Source organism: Dendropsophus ebraccatus, chromosome 6 (genome assembly GCF_027789765.1).
Source record: "Dendropsophus ebraccatus isolate aDenEbr1 chromosome 6, aDenEbr1.pat, whole genome shotgun sequence".
Lineage (NCBI taxonomy): Eukaryota > Metazoa > Chordata > Amphibia > Anura > Hylidae > Dendropsophus > Dendropsophus ebraccatus.
In genome coordinates, this window is record NC_091459.1 from 89,187,532 (window position 1) to 89,204,511 (window position 16,980).

The following is a 16,980-nucleotide window of genomic DNA, read 5'->3' on the forward strand; positions in this document are numbered from 1 at the left end:
TGTTCTTGTTCTACAGCGTTTACATTCTATGTATATAAATCCTTAGAAAGTCTCTGCCAGCAAAGGTGTGTTTGGCCGTCCAGAAATTGTTTGGATGAATTGTAAAACTGGGCACAAAGGGCGGTTATTATTACATGTTGCCAACCGGGTTAATTAGTACATAGTAAATAATGGCCTGCGTTCCTGACTGATGGCCCAATAGTGGGCTGGAGTGGTTTATGAAATGTAGAAGTATTTTCAAGGGAATTAGTAAAGTCTCCGCCGGACCCCACGGGATGCAGCTTTTTATTTGGAGGCCTCTCCACCCTTTTAATCTCTTTGGGAAAACTTAAATCCTTTTGTCGCTGGAGGGGTGAGCAAATATGTACAATGCCCTTCAGAGGATAAAGTCAACACTAGTCATCCCGCTTGTAGGGGGTGCCCCATGCTGGGCCGCCAGTGACAAGCTTACTCATTTCTTAGTATAATGAAAAATCTTTTATCCAAATTATTTATTCTACAGTAACTATTAATTACGCCAGTCTTAAGGAAATGTCCACTGTGAGCGCTAATAACTTTCATTTGGGATTACCGAGACTTCTTCAGGAAATGTGCTGAAGTGGAAAGTCATTATTAAGGCATCATTACTGCTTGTTTTATATGATGGCTTTGTATAGGCAAAACAGAAATAAATGATATTTGGTGCGGGGCAGCGGGGGTGCTCACAAGAGCTTACAATCATACATCTGTGCCGCTAATAAACTTCATTCTTGTAAATTTGTTACAGAAGATGTTCCCATATATACAGTATGCATACAACACAGAATTCGGATACAGAATGTCTTGCAATAGTATTCATCCCCTTAAACAGTCAACAGATCTGTCTGGATTATAAGACAACATTTACACAACGTGTTATCCTAGTCATTTAATTGCAGTCTAGTATGCACGTTGAGTATTTTCAACCTCACAATTTATTATGTCAGAAGATATAAGGAATATACCTTATTCTTTCGTCGGCCGTACCCGGCGTGTATGGGACTCACCTGACTATTGACAGATGATGTCAGTGGTGATAGCCACAGCCCAAGCTCTCTGGCCATGTCTTACCCCTCCCCATAGAGAACACTGGAGTGCTCGGCCGTGCCGAATGTTCCTATATATGGGGTGAATGGGCACCGGACCAGAGAGATAATTGACGGACAAACGATAACTTGGTTGTTAATTATTGAGGCTGGGTTCACACTACGTATATTTCAATCAGTATTGTGGTCCTCATATTGCAACCAAAACCAGGAGTGGATTAAAAACACAGAAAGGCTCTGTTCACACAATGTTGAAATTGAGTGGATGCCTGCCATATAACAGTAAATAACTGCCATTATTTTAATATAACAGCCGTTGTTCTAAAATAACAGCAAATATTTGCCATTAAATGGCGGCTATCCACTCAATTTCAACATTGTGTGAACAGAGCCTTTCTGTGTTTTCAATCCACTCCTGGTTTTGGTTGCAATATGAGGACCACAATACTGATTGAAATATACGTAGTGTGAACCCAGCCTCAAGGTGTATGGGGACCTTTAGAAAATGTACTTTAAGAGCGTGTTGGGGGGGGGAGGATTCTATTAAAGCGTAATTCCTAATCCAGACCAATCTGTTGATTCTTTAGGGGGTTGAACACGGTTACAAGGTGCTAAACATACACACAACACATACAGTATATAGGCACCCTATCTAAAAGACAAATATACAACATACCACATGTATACAAACACACACACACACACACATGTGACAAAAAATATACAAGAACAGCACACAGAGAATATTCCAGTATGCAATGTACACATAATCAGGCAGCATGTTTACCATGTAATCACACATACTAAAGTAGCACAACATATATGTAAAACTTGTACACGGTACATGCTGTGTATGCACACAGCTTATCACAATGTACCCAAATATCCCATAAATAAGCATATATGTACACAAAACATCTATACACACAACATATACATATACAACAGTGTGTACATATTAGTATTAATATTACTATTGATTTTCATGGCTCCCTTGATACCAGAGTGCTGTACATATGCGGTATAGCCACAGGGCCCAGATAAGCAATCCATCTCCGCAATAGGACTCCAGATATCCCTCTTCCCTCACATTCCTTTCTCTGTGTCCTCAAGCCAGAGTTTACCCATTTGCTTTATGTATCAGCCATCCTTCATCTACTGAACTACTTTAAAGTAGCAGATGTCTATGCAGTGAATCAGTGATTGAGGAATCCCGGCCAATGCTATTCCTCTCCTTGCAAGCTAGCACCATATAAAACATAGATTTGCACATTTGCAGCCTACCTCATTTCTTACCATTAGTGTCAAAAGATATTTGCAGAGAAGAAAGATAACCTTCTCATTATCACATAAGCCGGCAGTCTGCCGAGGTTATAGATCCCTTCTGTACACCAGCACATAGCTTTCTACATAAGGAAGAGATGAGGCAGGGGCTGTTTATCAGTGCAGAGCAGCCAGAGGTGTGAACGATGGCTTCAGTCATATGAGGACAAGGCCGCATATCTACTACACAATATTACATCACTCACTTTGGATTTTACCTGATATTTCTTGAACAAAAGCCCCAGCTCAATGATGTTCTCCTTGACAATGGATAATGCATGTCTCTGCAGTCTGCACTTCATTCCCAGACAAATGAGAAGTTATGATGATAGTTATACTGAGGAATCTTCTCTTACCATGTGCTCGGCATGTAAGTCAATCTGATCGTTCAGAAGCAGAAATCTTCTTCTATTCCTACCAGGAAAATTTTATTTCTAAATATAAATCCCTTGGCGTCTTTTGTCAATTTCTTAGTAAATGTACTTTTTTAAAAAAATGAATTAATAATTTTGCTTTATCGTATATACTGTAGTGACAAACAATAAGGCAGGAATCATCATCTGACTTTACCAAACTAAAGAAAAAAAGGAAGGGAGCACTGAACTAAAGGTCCCCATACACCTTAGACTTTTGTTGGCTTTACCAGCCTTTAATATAAGGCATATGGAGCTCCCCCGAACAACCACTGACAGGTGATGTCGGTGGTGATAGGGGTTGGGCATAATAGAAAATCACCAAAGACTCTTACTGTGGCTTACCCCTCCACTCCCCATAGCCTAAGGCACAGTTTGGGGCATTTTTTTAGACATAAAACAGGCCAAAAATAGTCAATCCATTGAATTTGGTGGGAATTGAATCCACTCTTTCTCATTTTCTTTGTGATTGTTACTGATGTAAAACTAGTTGCATGGGACTTCTTTTAGATAGTTTATGTGCCAAATTACATCAATACAGATTATTTTGGCATGTATTTTGGGGCTTAAATGTCTCAAAAAGCATGTCTTCTTAGCAAAAACAGAAACAGAAAGCTATTTTTTTTTTTTGCTGTAGCCCACAGAATGTTTTAAAGACTCAACAGCAGCCCAACTGCAAAATGACAAAACCCTTTTTTAAAAAAATTCAGACTTTTTTGCCCATAAAGTAGGCATTTATCAATTTCAAAATATAGCCATAAAAACCTGTGTGTTCAAACTGACTAATAGTGAGGAGCTGCCTTTCACTGAGAACACCTAAAAAAGTTGCTGGAAAAACTCAGGCTGTGTTCACACGTCATTTTTTCAACTAGTTAGAAGAGACACAGCTGGTAATGCACACATTGTATTATCTACCGGCTCCACCAAAAAACAAAAGACAGCTGCAAAATTTTTTGCAGATAAAAAAACAGGACCCAACAATGTTTAAACATGGCCTAAAGGCCATATTACATGCCCTGATGAGCCATGTAATATGATTTTGACATTGTTAGTGATGTCCGCATATCACATGCTTCAATCAGCCATGGGCTGCACCTCACCTATTACATTGAGAGATATGCTGCCGGCGGCCGATGATTGTTTAACATGTTTAAAGACTACGATTAGAGATGAGTGAACGAACAAGCTAGTTCGCGCTCACTATTGGCTTTAGTATCAGGGTGCTCAAAAGTACTCGATACTCGCCAAATCAAGTGTGGTGCTTAAGTAATAAATGATGGTCTCCTCCTCTGCATGTTTAGCAGCTTTAATTAGCCAATAAACATTTAGGGAAGGGGGCTGGCACATCCTGTTATGGCACAGCCAAGTTGTCTGCAAGCACAGCTGTGATTGGCCAGCCACATCAGCTGACCTGGGTGTTTATAGACCCAGGTCTCCTGATGCTCGATTCACTTGTGCTCTGTTAGCTGATAGGGACAGCTGCTGGAGCAGGGACAGAGCAGGTGGAGGGGTTAGTATGCTTAGCTAGGTACTGGCTTAAAAGAAAAGAAAAAGTCTGTTAGTGTGACTGAAAAAAAAATTTCCATTCAATATAGTAGTATTATACAGAATAGTGGTATTGGTATACAGTTAGTAATAGTCAGTAATCCAGTCCTCTCCTGTGCTTGGCTCCAATCCTGCATGTATGATTCTGAGCTAATAGACTAGGGTCTAGATCAGGGCAACCCCCTCCTGTTTTATTGGAATTTATGAAAAACCATGGTTCAACCACAGTGGATATACCTCAGTATAGTATGTGCCATGTCTTTAGTGTATAGCAGAAGCCATGCCAGGAAGTGTTGTAGGAGTAATGCCAGGAGGTGTTCAGAAATATAACTAGAAGGTGCTGTAGAAATTATGCCAGGAGGTGGTCAGAAATATAACTAGGAGGTGTCGTAGCCACCAACAAAATACTAAGTCTATGGCCAGCTATATAAGATATTATGCAAACTAAGCAATACCTTTATCTGGTCAGGCAAGCTTCCCCCTCTTTTCCAGTAAGCTCTGGAACATTTGTTCTATGCATTCTGCGTTAACATACCTAGAACAGTCGTTCATTTTGCCAGTGAGGTCTAGTGGTTTTAGTTTACTTCTTAATTGAGCAACTTTTTTTTTCTTCAGATATTGGAAAAATGTAATTCATTGCATTTTAAATTTTCTAATTATAATTTCATAGTCTACAGATTTGTTGCAGACATCTCTATAACACCCACTCCGTAAATATGATTGAGGTGTTCCTGCAGCATGTGGTGCATGGATATCTACCCTGAGATGAAGAGAACAATCACACGAATTTCTGCACCAAATCTGCCAAGTATGAATCTTTCCTTATGTAAATATTTAAGTCTATTTCCCCCAATTCAATCAGATGTGTCTCCTAATATCAGACAAATGAGAAGTCAAAATGGATAAAACAACCAACAAAGGAGAAGCCCCCATTAAATTTAATTACTCCCTCTAACCCTGATGGTGGGGCACATCTGTATGATGGTGCAAAACACATGTGACGTCTGTAGTGTGGGAGTAGGGGCTCAGGGGGTCAATGGAGGATGGCCAAAATTGTGTGTGGGGGGAGTGTAATTTATGGATTTGGGGTTGCATTACTAAATTAGGTTATATTACTACATTTGCTTTACCTCTTTTGTATCCTTTTATAACATGTTTTATTCCTGTAACATTTGTCCCCCCCCAGCATTACTTGTAGGGGGGTATAGTATAGACTGTGTTCTTGCACAGAGGGCAGTGCTTTTGGCTTTGCTCTATGCATGGCCCAAGTATATTTAGTGAAATGTGAACTCCATTTATGCAGACGGCTTGTTGTTAATATTAAAAAAAAATTTCTGGATGATTTTCTTATTAAAACTCCAAATCACATTAGCAAAATGTAGTTAATATGCCAGTATAGCATCAAGCTACTATTGTTGTAGTTCTGTTTTTGCTGAATGCCGTAGACTCTTGGCAGCTTGTTTGGGGCTTATATCAAGTGCTTTTCGGACCAGATATTAATAGGAATATATAACTGTGTTGTCACTTACATACGGCGATCTGATAAGTGGTTCACTATTTTCTATCAAAGAGATATAGAACTGTATCTCTAGGACCTGCTTAGAAGTGTATGGGACCAAACTATAACTCCATATGCCTCAAATTTTGCAAAGAATTCAGAATTCTGAATTTAATTTAAAAAAAAAAGCTATGATATATGAAATGTTATATTGTGTAGGAATTGTTCCCTGGAAGCGTTGGTCTGAGGGAAAGCACTTCAGTGATACAATGGTATACAAAGTATCCTCTCTTTCATAGTACAGAACCACAAGGACTCTATGTACTGTTGTTCTGGTTCGGAGCACATGGCTCTGCCATATGCACAAGTGCCAACCTTAGTGAAGGAAACTGGCATACTCATTGTAATTGTATCTGAAAATAAATCTTTTTTTACTTGATTGCAAAATAAACGAGATTATTGCACATCATTTTTCTTCATCAGATTATAATATGGCAAAGTAGGAAAAAAGACTTGGCCATTTTGGTTGGAAATGTAGGGACAGATGAGAGGTTACTGGTCAGTCCTATATGTAATGGACCTCCCTTACGTATACCAGTACACAAAAGCTAAAAGAAAAATGAAGAGTCTTCTTGTCATTTATGAAATCTGTGCCTCATCCATAATCGGGAACCCAGGAGTTGAATCAGAGTCATTTGCCATCTGTTAATGGCATGGCTTTTAATAGGATAAAATTATGGAAACGTGTCACCAACCCATTTAATTTCTTAGCTGTTTAACATCTCCTCTGTCTCTTTCTTATTGTCACTGGCTGTGATAGAGTAGAGGGTAGGGTTGTTCATTGCCTCGCTGAGATACATAGTACAACAATGTTATTTTCATCACTATGGTGGATCCTTGAGATTATAACTAAATTTTATACATGATCCGGGTTATTATGTCATCTTGCATTAACACAAGTATACAACAGACCTGAGGAAAAACTTTCAGGGGGCACCAACCTTAGGGATTGTGACCACCACATTAACATCAACTGTATGGCAATATTATTTCTATTATCAGATTCCTTTATGTATGGAGCTGTTCTGTGGTCATTGTATGTTGGTTTTTACTTAAAGGGGTTGTCCCACTTTTACACATGAGGGTGTGTGTGGAGGGGTGGTGGTACATCTGGATGCTGGGAGCACCATGATCTCAAGAACAGGTCTCCTGTCAGAAGGCAGTGGCTTTCACCTGTCCATTGGGAGCTACTGGAGATAGGCATGCACTGTATTTGGCAGCTACTAGACAATGAATGCAGTGGTATCACAGATGACCATCACTGCATTCTGATGGTACCCTATTCTCAAGATCACGGGGGGTCCCAGATTTAGTGCTTGGTGTTGGCAACTGACACTATATGGCTCTTCTACTTAGATCAATGTTTGTTATAGTCGCTTGTACTCTGTATGACAGTACACCATATGGCCAACAGCAAGCATCACACAACACAGTAGATGAGAAGGCAATCCCCTTCTCTTAGTGCTGATGTTCATTATAATTTGTTACTACTGCTTCCTTAATATTCAAGAAGTTTTCACCAAGTAATTAGAAATATTCCTATAATAATTTATTCTTCTAATAATTGTTATTATCGTCATCATTATTACTGTATTTTTAACAGGAGAAGTAAAACCTGGATTTAGCCATTTACATCTGAAACTATTTTACCGACTTTAACTTTACTTCAGGAATTTTATTTAATAAAATAATCGATAAAACCTAATTTCGACATCCTACTTAATGAATTCCGCATGTCTTCTAAAGCAAGTAATCTATGGAACTTGTTTTATTTCATTGTTTCACAAAAAAATAATTTCTATGGAATATCCACCCTCTATTAGATACGCATAGAAATAAAATGGGCTATGTATTATACAGCAAGGATTTATGTATATTTTTGGCCAACCCCACACATAGACTTACTACTCCTTACTGGCACAAACTCACTTCATGTAGGAACAATCTCTCCATAAAAATATAAGCAGTTCCAAAGCCAAATGAATGTTTTATTTTCTCCTAACTTCAGCTTTATGGCTTTTTTTTATTCTTTTACAGTGCCTGTTTTCTACTGGCTACCTACTGTATGTATGTGGCCAAGGACATCCTAGAAAACCTCACTATGCGATGCATATTTTTATGGGCTCAGAACCACAAATATTTATTATATTATGCAGCACACCCCTTGATATAAACTTGGACAGAAAAGTCATACATAGCGTTCCTTCCACTCAGCTGAATGAGAAAATAAACAGAATTGTCTGTGATAGAGAGGAAAAGCGAATGTGAATCTATGACTATTATATTCAGATGTGTCGTGTCTCTATTAATCACATCAATTGAGATTTTCCTTTGACATAGGGAGCAAATACCAATTAAAAAGGTTATCTGGGTTTACAAAAGCATGGCCTATCCTCAGGAATACAGCATTGAAAGGGGTCATGGTGCATATGCAATCAGTGCAGCCTCTATAATGTTTATATCTGCCTGTACTTTCAATCATCGTACTATTAGTAGTATTATTATAAGGTACTGCAATGTTGTCCCTGTTCAAGTGAACAGTACTGCACTGTAGTTGTGGTGTCCCACCACGGGTGTTTTTTGTCTCTCCTGTGCACCTCTCAAAAAGCTCTTTTCTTCAGGTTAAGTGGTGATGAAGGGCACTTTAAAGTTTCACCACTAGATGTCAGTGTGTTTTATATGTATATGTATATGTATTTCTATGAGTTGCACAGCTGAAGGTCAAATGGGTTAATGTTTTCTATGTACCATGTGCTCTTAGTAACCAGTGGGAGGTGCTCTCTGTGTCTGACCTATTATCTTTCTTCTTTCTTATGCACAAAGTCATCCCCACCACTCACAACGAGGCATACAGAAGCCCCTGTAGAAAGTTAGTTACTTGGTGGAGGAAGTGCAGTTCAGTCTTATCCAGATTCTTGTGGGAGAAAGACACACAGAGCAAACATCCCTGCTGTAGCCAAGCCAGGGTCTGGCTTAAGCCAGGACCCTTGTCCGGGACAAAGTTCAGTCTAGTCTGAGACACAGTAGTGTACAGATGCAGCTAGAGACAACCACTTTGTTTACTACTACTTTTACTTTACCTTCTATGCAGTGCTAAACACTAAAAGGGAGAAGAGTCCAGGTACACCCAAACCCACAGCGAGAACAAGTCTGAAAGGTGCAGGGCAGTATCGTGAAACACAAGAGGAACTAGCCTGGACAAAGCTACCAAATGAGGTCTACCTATCCTATCTCACAGTGCAGGTAACCGGGAAGGCTCGGAGGCTTAGCTGCACCCAGATAACCATGACTGGGGCTTGTATCACCCTATTAGGATGGGTAGCTTAACACTGTAGGGCAGAAGGTCGTCAGACATAGTCTAATCACGAGTACAAGTAAATGTTTCACTACAATATATTCTCTAAAGTTCCGGAAGAGTACATTGCTACACTGGGTTGGAGCTCCTTCTTCTACCCTATTCTCAACTCTTCAAGCACCGCTACAGCTACCTCTCTTCTACTTTACTTCTCTGAGCACCTTAAGCACAAGCAAGTTCCAGTACTGTGGCAAAGATTTATCTATTGGTGAAAGTGTATTGTACTACTAAAAGACTTTACAGTAAAGCTGTTATATTTTTACAACACTGGGACTCTGTCATACTTCGTAGATGCCAGAACCCATACACAGCACCGTACAACACACCTTGGGTTATTTTTTCCCTGGACTGTGGGTGGAGGTACCGATAGTCTGGGTGGGTCAGTTGCCACTCAGGATTACCGCGACAAGAGCCCAAGGGACCCATTACAACCCGGCAGGTTACTGACCATTGGAGAACATAGCCAGCCACATAAACGAAGCAGGTACCAACACCACACCTGGTGTCATGTCAATACCATCTTTGGCTGAGCTGACACAACACCTATACCTGTACCTCACCTCCTCTAAAACAGCTGATGGCTGAAGGTTGCCAGACTTGGAGGATAGGCTATTTACTTTGGCAGTACTTTACAATTCTGGGGATATAGAAAAGATGACCCTGCTCATGGAAAATCTCAAAACACATACCTAACCTGCTACAGAACATGAGAGGAATGTTCTTCACTAGTAAAAAAGAGGTTCTGCAGCAGGCTTATTCACTTGGTACAACAGGACAAAAGAAGAACATGTGCACATATGGCAGGGCACACTTCACCCTTGGCACATGAGCTATTCTAATGCTTGCAGTACAGATGAGTGCATTGACTTGGCACAAACAAAATATGTTCCTGCTTGATCCTTCTTAAAAGAGCTCCGTGATAGGAAATGATGGCTAATAAACCCTTATGTCAACATGGAAGGGAAGCCAACACATATGAGCATTATCCTATGTAACACTATTAGTTCCCGACTGGAGCTTTGTAGAGACCAGTATTTTGCGGCAATAGGATACTCAGTAGTTCAAAGAACAGGCCGACATTAGTAGTCATATAATCCATAGATATTACAACCTTTAATGCTTAAAAAGGAAAAATTCCAAAATCGGCTCCTAGTCTCTGCTGGCATTATTCTCCACTAATAGCAGCAGGAGACTGCAGGCCTTACAGTACATCACTTGTCAGCAGAACAGTTGTATGTCTTCTCCATTACAGATCCTAGCTGCAGTCCATGAGTGTGGAATGTCTGCGGCAGTGACACACATTGACCAGATGTGGAGGGATAGGTGTGGGAGTTAGGAGTGTGGGCGACCGCCTTCCTCCTTCTTATCCAGGACATCAGCTGGTTCTCATTGTACATTCAGCTCCTTCAGTTTGCTGACTTGCATACTAAAGGGATACAATTCAGCACCTTGTCTCTTCTTCCATCATCACAGTGTGTGCTAAGTCTCCGCAGCTATGTGCACATTTCTATGGTCTCCCACTGGGCCCAGTGCCTGACTGACAGCAGTGATCTGGCAGGGAGATGGATGGACATGAGTAGGTGGGCATGACAAAGACAGAAGAGTGAATTAACCCAGGCTCCAGGTTTCACCACCGATGGCTGCTGTCCCAGCTGTACACGTGGGAGGTGGTCTTGTGGGTCCATGAAAGAACTCAGTGTAGAATACAGATATAACACAATGACATGAGCATTGTCCATGGGATATGTAGCTTCCTTAATACTTACATTATGTTTTACCCACATTTAGGCCAGTTTTGCAGATACAAATTGATCCCTTTTAGTCCGGTAAACTAATGCACAGCAGATTGTCTCTGCATTTGGTAATGACTGCTACACAGCTTGCAGCATTGAAGGATTGCAGGTAGTGCGGGCTCTGGGAGATCCAGTCTTAATTGTTACAAATGACTGCTGGACTGTAATGTTCCCCACACTGGTGCCTGCAGGCAGCGCTTCCTGTTTACATTGTACCTAGTAGTAATAAATGCTGCCAGGTACTATATATCCATTATATGTATAATGGGAATATCCACCCTTATACCACATTAACCCACACAGGAGAGAAAGAGAATGTAACAAAACTGTCCAGACCTGTATTTTATGGCATTGCTCAACGCTCAATGTTTTATCGCCCAAATGTGGGAGAAAGCTAGAGAGGTGGCAGATTACTATACTATATGGCTTTTGTACAGAATAATGATGATAACAATCATCAACTAGGATTTCTGTATAGATTTTATGGATTTGTTGAATATATATGAAATTGGACAGAAAAAAAACCTTCTTTATGTCTCCATGTAAGAAACAAAAAAATATTCCTGTTCAGTCCCCCCGCTGTACTGAAATAACATGCAAATAAACATGAAATCCCTCATAACATTAAAGGCAATCTGTCAGTGGTAATTCATGTTCCAAACGGCTGACACTGTTAGATGCTGTTAGGACAAGGAGACACATGGTACCTTTCATGTATCCAGCTGTGCTTCCAGGATGTAGAGAAATGATTTTATTCTTCGGTACAAAGAGTCAAAGAGGCTTTCCCAAGATCCTGAATAGCTGCAAGATGGATGCCTCCTCTCTACCCCCTCCCTGCTCGATTGACACTTCAGGAGCTTGAGGAAACTGCTTTGACTCTTTTTACTGTAGAAAAAAAGCAATGTTCTATGTCCTGGATTCATATATATGAAAGGTACCATGTGCCTTCCTGATCTAACAGCTGTCTAACAGTGTCAGAAGTTTGAAATGTGAATTGCAGCTGACAGATTTCTCTTAAAGGGGTTATCCAGCGCTACAAAAACATGGCCTCTTTCTTCCAGAGGCAGCACCACTTTTGTCTCCCGTTCAGGTGTAATTTGCAATTAAGCTCCATTCACTTCAATGGAACTGAGAAGAAAGTGGCCATGTTTTTCTAACGCTGGATAACCCCTTTAAGACCACCTGTGTAATATAGTGTAGTTCCCCCATGATAATGTAGGATTCAATATGGGTATTATGATTGGTCTCCAGTACATTACCATACACAGCAAGTTGTCACACACTGACACCTTTCTATCATAGCCAGCAGGGGTTGTCTAAGCTTAGAAAAACATGGCCACTTTCTTATAGAAACAGCACCTTTTCTGTCCTCAATTTGGGTGCGGGTTTTGCAGCTCGGCTCTATTAAAGTGAATGGAGCTATGTAGTAATACAACACACAACCTGAAGACAAGGGTGGCGCTGTTTTAAGAAAGGAGCTTGTTTTTTCTAACAATCGATAACTCCTTTAATGTTTTCAGCAATTTGTTCTGTGGGACTGGACAAGACTCCATGGAAATGAATGATCCTTGGGTGTCTAGGACCCTGATGACAGTTCTTTGCTTCTCTTTCCTTGGATTGTGTGTTGGTAGCTACTAACCACTGCGTACTGGCAACTTGCTGTCTGATATATTCCACCCCATGACGGGCGCCATTGTCACAAGATAATCAATGTTATTGACTTCATCTGTCAGAGAATTTTATGTTATAGCCGATGGGTGTGTATACAGTAGAGACATAGATATAGATTACCTTTCTCTTCACTGGCTTTCTCCACTGACTAGCATTGATGGATAATTCTCATGTGACTACACGGAAATTCCTTCCCTTGACAAAATGTGACATATTTAGTTTTTTTTCCCCAAAACATGTACACCTATTAAATATATAAGGCAGAGAGCGTATTTAATAGTTAACAGGTCATCTTTTCTGTGATTCACTCTTTTATTAAGGAAGTGCTCACCCATGACCCCCGCCTTCTGAGACACCTTTAATGTTTTACAGCCGCAATGATGTTTAACAGTGAGACCAGAAAATCCCTGACTGATCAACAGGACGAGCTCTGGAGTAGGAGACGGATGAGCGTAGGAATTGTTAGTCAGCTTTTTCTGCTATTAGTTTCATGAAGAGGCGTTCCACCATAGTATTACCATAAAAATACACCGCAATAAAAAGAAGGTATAGTAACTAAAATAAGAAGGCAATAAAACTCCACAGCAATGGAAGTACTGCATTATAAAGGGTATATGGAACACAACCCAGATATAAAATATTAGGCGAAATGCACACGTAGTAGAAATGGTGCAGATTTCCCGTGTGAAAATCCCCAGCAGAAGCTCCCATGCATGTGCTGCAGAACTCTACTGAATGGAATTGACCAATGGAAATGATTATTAGTGGGCTATGTCCCCAAAAAAGTGTTCAGACCACGACCAATCAGGAACACGAGACGGGAGAAGTCTGCGCTCAGCGAATTCTCTCCCAGTTTATTGTCACATGACTAAAAAGGCTGCAAAATGTAAGTGTATGGCTATGTTCACACTAAGTATAAAAAAGAGAAAAGGCATCCGCTTTTTCTTTTTAAAATGACTGCAATGGAATGGCGACCATCCAATGCACACAGTGTATTAAATAACGGACGTTATTTGCGTGGACATCAAAGTTATGATCATGACAATTATTCGCGGACGTCTTTTGCAAACATCCGATGTTTTGTTTTTAGTTGTTCACACGCAGTTCTTTTTTTACCGTCTTTTCACCATCTTCACTATTAAATTCAATGGATTTTAATTTAAAGGAAACAGTCCAAATTAAAGGAAACAGTCTGATCCCCATAGGAAATCATTGGAGCACTCATCTCTGCTCATCTGCAGCGAATTCTACACATCGGGACCAGCATCCAGAGCAGGACCGCCAGGAGAGGGTAACTATCCCATTGCTGTATCCTGGAGTAGGGTGGGTTCTGACCCGCTGTCAGGGCTGACAGGTTCTCTTTTAAGACACATCCAAAGGTCAATCCGTCCACCTGAACTAGAATAATGTCATTGTAATGATGGCCATCCAAAACGAGAAATGACTGATGTCTATTTAAAAAATAATAAGGAAAGGAAAAGACGTCATGTGAACATAGCCTATTGGGACCTTTTCGGATAACTATGTTGTGTATTTTTTGCTACAAAAAATCTACAGTATCCGAATATGCAGAAAGTCTCATAGACTTTTTCTGTATACCCCAGGAGCATTGGAGGTCTCAGCCCCTGAGTCACCACAAATATGCCATCAGATTGGGTTACTTATAACCGCATTAAACATTGCTAGTCTCACAACGTAAAAGAACAGGACATTCTAGTAATTCCAGGATTATACATCCCACATTGCTCACTAGGTGGCGCTGTTGCTTCATGCTGTAAGAAGCTGCCATTTATAGAAAGTCCCACGACACTGTTTAAATCATTGTTCGGCTTGGAGCTCGCCACATGAAAGTAGAAAAGGCTTTAAATTGCCACTTTCTGCACCGCAAACACTGTTAACAACCAAATTCATTAACAGAGCCATCCATTTTTCACTGACAATTGCACTGCGCTCACCGAGATGCCTGGAGTCATGTATGCTTCTGCTTGTATGGAGATTATTTGGAATATAGAGACAGGCTGCCTGCATTGTACAGGTCTTCCTATGTATTGGCATTAGACAGCAGCCATGATCCCTTCCATATCAGCATTGTAAGCGTTAACCATGCCACCACCACTCTACAGCTCCGTAATGGCCTACTGGAAATAACTGGGATGTAAATGTGCTGAATACATTACATGGAGATCTGTCTTATTTTAATATCTGGAAATAAGGTTTCGCACATTATATAGGCCATCGCCTTGTTCTTGGATACAAGGTGACTTCGCTTCTAGGACAACACTATAGTCACGTCGCAATCCATCCGAGGAAATGTACATACATATGGGGGGCTTTATAGAAATACTATTATATAAACAGGGTCCACCTGCCAGCAGATCAAGGGGGCACACTGCTGCTATGTTCAATGGAGTCCTACCAAAACAATAAATGGACAGCTACAGCCTCCAGAGTGCTGGATGGTTACATAATGTAGCTGTGGCCCAATACTAAACTGTCTAGCAGCTATCCCTATCTATTCTGCCATATACACGCACACTCAAACTGAGCATGCATGTGGTTTAAACAGGGAGAGGGGAGCAAGCATTTGATTAGCGGTGGCTGCTGAAGTTGGATAAAGCCCTAAGGCTATGTGGAAATCATGGATATAGTCATTGGCTGTGTCCATGTTTTTTAGACAACCTTAGAGCTTTATCCAACTTCAGCAGCCCCCGCTAATCAAATGCCGAATGATCAGGTTCGGATCGACTCGAACCCGAACCCAGTTCGCTCATCTCTAGTGGTGGCTTATCTCCTCAAGAACAAAAGGATCGCATAAATCCAACATCTCCGATCATTCCCTCCCTCAATATCATGCCCACATTTACATTTCAAGGCCTATTAAGCGACCTTCTCTATGGAAAATGATTATAAATATGAGATAAAAATATTAATGATCTTTCAGAAAACTGCATCAACCCCAAAACTTGCTACTGTGTCAGTATGTGAAACTCTCCAATAACTCTGGAGGATAGGAGAGTGCCAGGTGTCTGCGATGGTGATTTACAATGATCCCTCCTCAACACCGCGGCGAAATCCTCAAGATGTTTACTTAATAATTACATGAGAACTTTCCTTATACTTTTATAGCAATGAGATAATTATAGGTGTGAATGAGCTTGTAATACCTATCATTACAAGATGCACATTTATTAACAATATATTAGCTATGCATAGGTATTAGAGCGCCTAAAATAAACCGAAACCTGGGCACAGCCTGGGGGAGGGGAGTAATGAGCCGGAGTAACATAGAATCAATGGATTCATCCTAAATATACTTTATAGGTGGTTTCTTATTTAATCTGAATCTGTATTACAGAGCCATCAGGTGACACTGCCATACTTCAAGGACTAGACATTATATAGCGCTGGTATTCAGCCATCACATCCCAGTCATGTCACAGTGTTGACAGTATTATGTAGACACTATTATAAGGGTTATGTAGCACTGTACAGTATCAAGGCTTTATTAGAGTTTAGCGATATTATTTTGGCAGTATCTTATAGACACTATACGGCTGTATACGTATATGGATTATGCAATATTTGGCACTATATGGCTGTATATATGGATTATACAATACTTGGCACTATATGGCTGTATATATGGATTATGCAAGATAGTGATATTATCAGTGTTCAACACTTTTACTTTGGCAGGATTATCTAGGCACTATATGGCAGTATTATGTGAGTTATGAGGCACTGTATGATGGTATTATTAGTGTACATTACTTTTATTTTGCCAGTATTATGTTGGCACTAAATGGCTATATATATAGCATGAAGCATGGTATGATGGTATCATTCCTATATAGCACTATTATTTTGGCAATATTATCTAAATATGTAGGCTGTATGATGCTATTAGTATATAGCAATATTATTTTGCCAGTAGGAACCTTACGGCAGTATTATATGGGCCATATGGTACTGTATCATGGCATTATGAGTTTATAGCACAATTTATTTTGCAGTGTTGGCTAGGAACTATATGGCAGTATTATAGGTGTTATATGCCACTCTATAATGGTATTATTAGTTTATAGCACTGTTATCCTGGCAGTATTATGTGGGCCCTATCTGGTAGTATTTTATGTTGTTGAATAGCAATGTATGATGGTATTATTAGTTTATAGCACTGTTATCCTGGCAGTATTATGCCGGCACTATCTAGTAGTATTATATGTTGTTGTATGGCAATGTATGATGGTATTATTAG